Raw genomic sequence first — 6,828 nt, 5'->3', positions numbered from 1 at the left:
GAAGTTATTCAATTGTGTGGATTGGCAACCTGGACTCAGCGACAGACATATCAGACAGACTGAGTCTGTCTCTCCCCATTTTGTTTGATATGGTACATTGCGTATGGTATGTAATAGTTTGTGGATGTCCATCATACATTTTGTATAATATGTTATGAATTACAATATGTATGATTTGCTAATGTTAGCTAGATGGCTAGTTGGCTTACATTAAGCTAGGCTAGGGGTCAGGAGTTAGGGTTAAGGTTAGGGTTAGGAGTTAAGTTAAAGGGTTAAGGTTAGCGTTAGGAGAAGGGTTAGCAAACATGCTAAGTAGTTGAAAAGTAGCTAATTAGATAAAATGTCTGTGATGAGATTTGAACATGTAACCTTTGGGTTGCTAGATATTTACATTATATATCTACCCACCCTCCTTCTGTTTTATGTAACCATACCTAAATTAACATATCATTCTCATTTGTGTGTTCTGGATAAACGTTTACTATGTTACACCTAGTCTACGAGACCAGGCTGTATATACAGACCAATAGGGAGGCAGTTAGCCCAGATACCTTTAGCCGAAAGGTGGCAGGTTCGATTCCCGGGCAGAGTGCTGGAAAAAGGGGCTGGAATTGATCTGGCAACTGGAGTTCTGCTGGGTTTACATCCTCAAGACATCACCCTACCGTTGGGCCCTTGAGAGAGACCCTTAAACTGACAATATGCTCTTGAAACTGTTAAACTGTTACACACAACTATCCATGGTGTCATTTTAATGGTGTAGAATAACTATAGTGATGGATTCTGTTCGAACAGACCCCCTACCAGCTCAGTGTCACTCACTCAAATGCTTGACTGACATGCTGTCATTCCTATTTGGCATAAACTCCAGGGTGCCACATTGATCATATTTATTTGAGAACAAAGAAACACAGTGTTACAATTATTAATTCCCACAAAAAACAACTTCATCTAGTCTGTTGTTTAGTATTCCAACAGGTAATATGGACTTCTTTGTAGCCAAAATACTGCAGTCTAACAGGCTTATGTTAATTACTAATACATGATCTCCTTTGATCATCTCTTCTGTTTTCTATACTGACTTTAGTTTAGACTGGTGAATCAAAGCTGGTGAAAACTCATCCCGTACTGTCCAATTGAATACAATGAGGATTTAAAACATTCAAAGTTTACTTCACGATTCCACTCCTTTCAGATCTGGCGATTTATGAATAGCTAAAAAGAGAGAGAGATGCAGCTATTTAAGAGTGACTGTCCAATGGGGTTCAAGGTGGATTTAAAACATTCTTTACCCCCTGATTCCAGTCCCTCAGATCTGTCCACTTACTGTAGCAATCCCTCCAGGATTTAGTTTTTTTTTGTTGGTGATTTCCGCTGCCAAAAATGCTTCATTCTGCGGCAGCTTTTCTGAAATTCTGCGATACATTTTGCGCTGTTTTTTTCTCACGTTAATTTCATGTAAAGCAATAAAAAGTCATATGTGCTCAGTTTTAGGACGATTTTAAGCAGAATACATCATACAAAAAGAGTTAACATCTAAAGTCCTCAATTTTGTTTATTTTCCTGAACAAACAGCTCTGTCATAATCCACTCACACATCCACTCACACACACACCTCTCCTCTCCAGCAGGCTTGGGGCTTGCTATCAACACGAGATGCACCTCCCATTCCCACTCACACAAAAAAACAAAGAGATTCAAAGCTGATCAATCACTTTCAATTTGAGGATCGATATTTCTTTCACATAAATTGTCTTCAAAATACTTGAGATTGTGATTTTTTTCTGAAAAGGTCGTAAGGGAGATAAAGAACAGAAAACGTCAAAATATAGTATTTTGGTTGATATGCACTTTTAAAACAGTATTACCATTTCTAAATAATCCAGAAAGATTATGTTTTCATGATCCGTATTAAGTTTTACAGAGAGTTTAAAATGGCAACGCTAACAAATTGCACTCAGTGCTTTGAGCAGCGCTCTCCATAGACAGACTGGGGAGAGCAGAGCGCCGACCACATTTACATTTACATTTAAGTCATTTAGCAGACGCTCTTATCCAGAGCGACTTACAAATTGGTGCATTCACCTTATGATATCCAGTGGAACAACCACTTTACAATAGTGCATCTAACTCTTTTAAGGGGGGGGGGGTTTAGAAGGATTACTTTATCCTATCCTAGGTATTCCTTAAAGAGGTGGGGTTTCAGGTGTCTCCGGAAGGTGGTGATTGACTCCGCTGACCTGGCGTCGTGAGGGAGTTTGTTCCACCATTGGGGTGCCAGAGCAGCGAACAGTTTTGACTGGGCTGAGCGGGAACTGTACTTCCTCAGAGGTAGGGAGGCGAGCAGGCCAGAGGTGGATGAACGCAGTGCCCTTGTTTGGGTGTAGGGCCTGATCAGAGCCTGAAGGTACGGGGGTGCCGTTCCCCTCACAGCTCCGTAGGCAAGCACCATGGTCTTGTAGCGGATGCGAGCTTCAACTGGAAGCCAGTGGAGAGAGCGGAGGAGCGGGGTGACGTGAGAGAACTTGGGAAAGTTGAACACCAGACGGGCTGCGGCGTTCTGGATGAGTTGTAGGGGTTTAATGGCACAGGCAGGGAGCCCAGCCAACAGCGAGTTGCAGTAATCCAGACGGGAGATGACAAGTGCCTGGATTAGGACCTGCGCCGCTTCCTGCGACCACCCTACTAAAGCCAAGGTTAGCGGAGTAAAAGTTTGAGTAAAACGCCACTCACCTTGATTCTTTCAGCGCTTGCTACAGTCTTCCCTGCTACCACTTCAGTCATGGTGATCTGCCGCTGCTCTGGGAACTGTTCTGACATTCTCATATGCTTTGCTGAATTGAAATGACTGTTGATTGTCGACATTCTCTTGTTTCCAGAAATATTTGGAAATTGTTTTGCACGGTCTTTAGCTGTTATTTTTGTTGGAAATGAGATTGATTTCTGTTCAGCCATCAACAATCACCCATTATCCTCACTTGGGAATATGCTGGTAGCCAGGGGGGGAAAAACTTTGTTGACGTGTGGTTGGAATGGGCCATTTTCCACAGTAACAGTGCAGTAATTGGTCAAAATTACCAACCCGCTTTTGATTGGACCCTTTTATGGGCTAAAAGTGTGGGGATTGGTCAAAATTGCGAGCTCTCTCATAATATGCGCTGATTGGTTGATTTTGCATTGAATTATGTGATTGCAGAACCGTGGAATCCTGGAGGGACTGACTTAGGAAAAACTAAAAAGGGAAATGCAAAGAGATGTAGCTATTTAAGAGTATTGGGGCATATCTGCTCTAGTTTAATGACAACTAGTAAAATGAAGTTAGGCCTTTTAATTACAGAGTTTGGATGACACGGCTAATGATTATCTGTTAGCACTGCCAATGTGATATAGTTTGAGTTAGCACCAGAGACACAGGGCGATAATGCATCTGTCTGATGCCTGTGTAGACGTGGAGAGGGCTAGCGGCTACCTCGGTAGCAACGGAGGGAACTGAAAAAACACATATCTGATACGATTAACATGCAAAGACCTATGTCACTGCAGACAATATTGTCTTGGCTTCTGTGGATGTCGGTTGTTGATGTGAATCAACTGTGTGATAAAACTAGAAGAAATTGAATGATATGAAGACGTTGGTAGGGTTGGGAATTAGTAAAAATATTATTAACTAAACTCCAACTCATGAAAGCTGACTTCATTGCGTGGTTCATGTCATTTTACAGTGACAACAAAACAATAAACCTCAAATATTGTAGCAAACAGGCAAGTGAACCTGGGTCACTAGCATGAAAGGCAAACACTCTAAATATCACCCCAATAGTGTCAGCCCAATTGGTGTGAATTCTAACTTGGCTTTTATAGCAAGGATCGATACAATAAGTTAGATGACAGGTATTTTTGATATATTTGCATGAAATATATTGAATAATGCTTCCAAATAAGTTATGGTATTATTTTAAATAATCTTTAAGAAAGCTATTCTATGATGGGATATGACAGAAGCACGTTTGTTTTTCGAGCTGTGCAAACCAAGACCTGTTGACTTTAGCCTCTTCAGTCTGAGTTTTGACCGCTTGTGCAGAATATTCTGACATTTCCTTCTCTGGTTGTCAAAACAAGATTAATAACTTTTCTCGAACCTTTGCTCTCCGGCAGCTCACCTAATTAACTTCAGTCTATTTACGGGATGTATGCTCAAAGTAAAAACTTATGATGAGGCATAATAATTGGCAGTAATTACCTAATCCAAAGCACTGTAGAAAACTGTTTCAGGCAATTTGGTCTGCTGCAACGCTAAGCAGGTTTTCCTTGTAATGAATGAGGAAGCTAAAACGACTGCAGATTAGCTGGCCAACCCTCATTCTACATTCCACTGCCAATTAATGAGTAAGGTGCCTAACGCTAGCTATAACAATTCCTTTATAGAGTGTAAGAAAATGTGTACCTTTCTAAAGGCCTTTGCTAGTTAGCTACAAGAATTCCCTCCTTAGACGCAGAACATGTGTACCATTCAAAATGAGACACTGCCAAAATCATGTGTAAAGATGGCTAACTCTAACTACAACAATTACAATTACTTCGAGGTGTGTAAGAAAATGTGTACCATTCAACATTTCTAAAGAAAATGAGTAGATGGTAGCTAGATACAATTCCTTCATTTAGTCTTCGAAAATGTGTACCACTTAAAAGGAGACATTAAATCACACCCATGGTTTCCTTGTTGCAAAGGGTGTCCAAGGAAGGTGGATAGCAAGCTACACTCATTACTTCCTGTAACGAATGTCGTCTGGAGAAGGAGAAGAGGACCAAAATGCAGCGTGGTAAGTGTTCATGATAAATAATTGAATCAAAACTGAACACTACACAAAATAACAACGAGGAAAAAATGAAAACGAAACAGTTCTGCAAGGTGAACATACACTAAACAGAAAACAACCACCCACAAACACAAGTGGGAAAACAGGCAACCTAAGTATGGCTCTCAATCAGAGACAACGATAGACAGCTGCCTCTGATTGAGAACCATACCAGGCCAAACACATAGAAACAGAAAAACCTAGACCTACAACACAGAATACCCTCCTACATCACACCCTGACCAAACTAAAAATAGAAACATACAAAGCAATCTACGGTCAGGGCATGGCACTTCCCTCCTTTAGTCTTAGACAATGTGTACCGTTCAAAAGGAGGAAACACAGTATCCCACTCGTGGTCGGTTTCCATGTTCAAAGGGAAAGTTCATGCAGCTAAAAGATCATGAGGCAGTGAGTCTTTAATGGTGGTACAGCGGTGGATGATACAACCTAGCTTAGCCCACGCTTTCATTTCACATGTACATGGAATTATGTGGGATTTTACCCAGAACAAAAGACTACCCACCAAAGTGAGTTTGATGTGTGACGTGATAGGCTACACGGGAACCTCAGCCAATTAGGCTCCCTCGTTCTCCTCTCTGACCTTCCATCCTCTGTTCCTATTAACATATCTCCAGCTCCCTTCATCTGCCTTACCTGGGCCTTATTTGGAACTTGGCAATGGGAGAAAACGCCTGGTCCATTATTTCTCTGCACACTAGAAGAAGAGATGACACCTCCTTAATTTCACATTTTTTCATCAGATTATGTGTCAATCATGTACAGTAGTTTCTGTCAGCAGATATTTGGGGTGTACAGTATGTTATAATGATCTAGTGCCAGCTACTGGGACTATATGTTCAGGTTAATGGTAGACAACATTCTGTATTTTGAATGTTAGGGTGTTAATTGGGGCGGCAAGTAGCCTAGTGGTTAGAGTGTTGGACTAGTAACCAAAATGTTGCAAGATCAGAACCCTTAGCTGACAAGGTAAAAATCTGTAGTTCTGCCCCTGAACAAGGCAGTTAACCCACTGTTCCTAGGCCGTCATTGTAAATAAGAGTTTATTTAACTAGGCAAGTCAGTTAAGGACAAAGGTAAAAAATATATATATATATACATTGAGGACCTAGTAGCTGAGGACTGTAACTGTTTTTCGTAAATGGTGTGTTTTGTATTAATTGCTGTTTTGTTTTAGATTGTATTGGTTGTTTTATTGTTGGGAATGAGACCATGGTCTTATTGGGTTTTTCCTGAGTAATTAAAGAACAATAAAAAATAAAATAAAAGTTAGTGTCCATCAATATTTTTTAAATAAATTATTATATTTTTCAGTACTGCTGCCTGTGACACAAAATACATTGACACTAATGGTTACTTTCTAAAGTCATAATGACATGCATTGGTGCAGGGTGGTAAAGACGTACACAGCCTTTATCTAGCTCAGTCTCTGATGTCTGTGATGGACCCTGTACCACCAACCATCAATAACCTCAAAGACAGATGAGGGAAAGGGAAGAATAATGATACATATCTAATAGATGGTCACATTTGTAACACAATGTTGCCATTATAGTGCTCAGCGTTTGACTCTCGGAGAGATACATAATTACTCTAGACTGCACGGTGCAAGGACATGTGCAGATAGCCTGTTAGTCGCCTCTCCCGTGGCAGCGTTTCACCTCACTTTTGTTCACTGTCATCGTAGCCTCGCTAATGCAAATAAGGGGCGTTTGAAGTTATCAACGCTTTTCGGAGTAAGATCAAATAGCTAATATCCCATCACTGAAGACACCGGAAAAATACCTTTCGAAAGTGAAAGAGAGGGGAAGAGACAGAAAGTGTGTGATGGATATAGAGGGCAAGGGAAGAGAGAGGGAGAGAACGGACAGAGAGAGAGGAGGGCAGAAAGAAGGAGGAGAAGGGGGTAGAGAGAGAGAAATAATTGAAACTCTTGGTATTCACTACAATG

Source organism: Salvelinus alpinus, chromosome 2 (assembly GCF_045679555.1).
Source record: "Salvelinus alpinus chromosome 2, SLU_Salpinus.1, whole genome shotgun sequence".
Taxonomy (NCBI): Eukaryota; Metazoa; Chordata; class Actinopteri; order Salmoniformes; family Salmonidae; genus Salvelinus; species Salvelinus alpinus.
Note: the sequence above shows the minus strand (reverse complement) of the source record.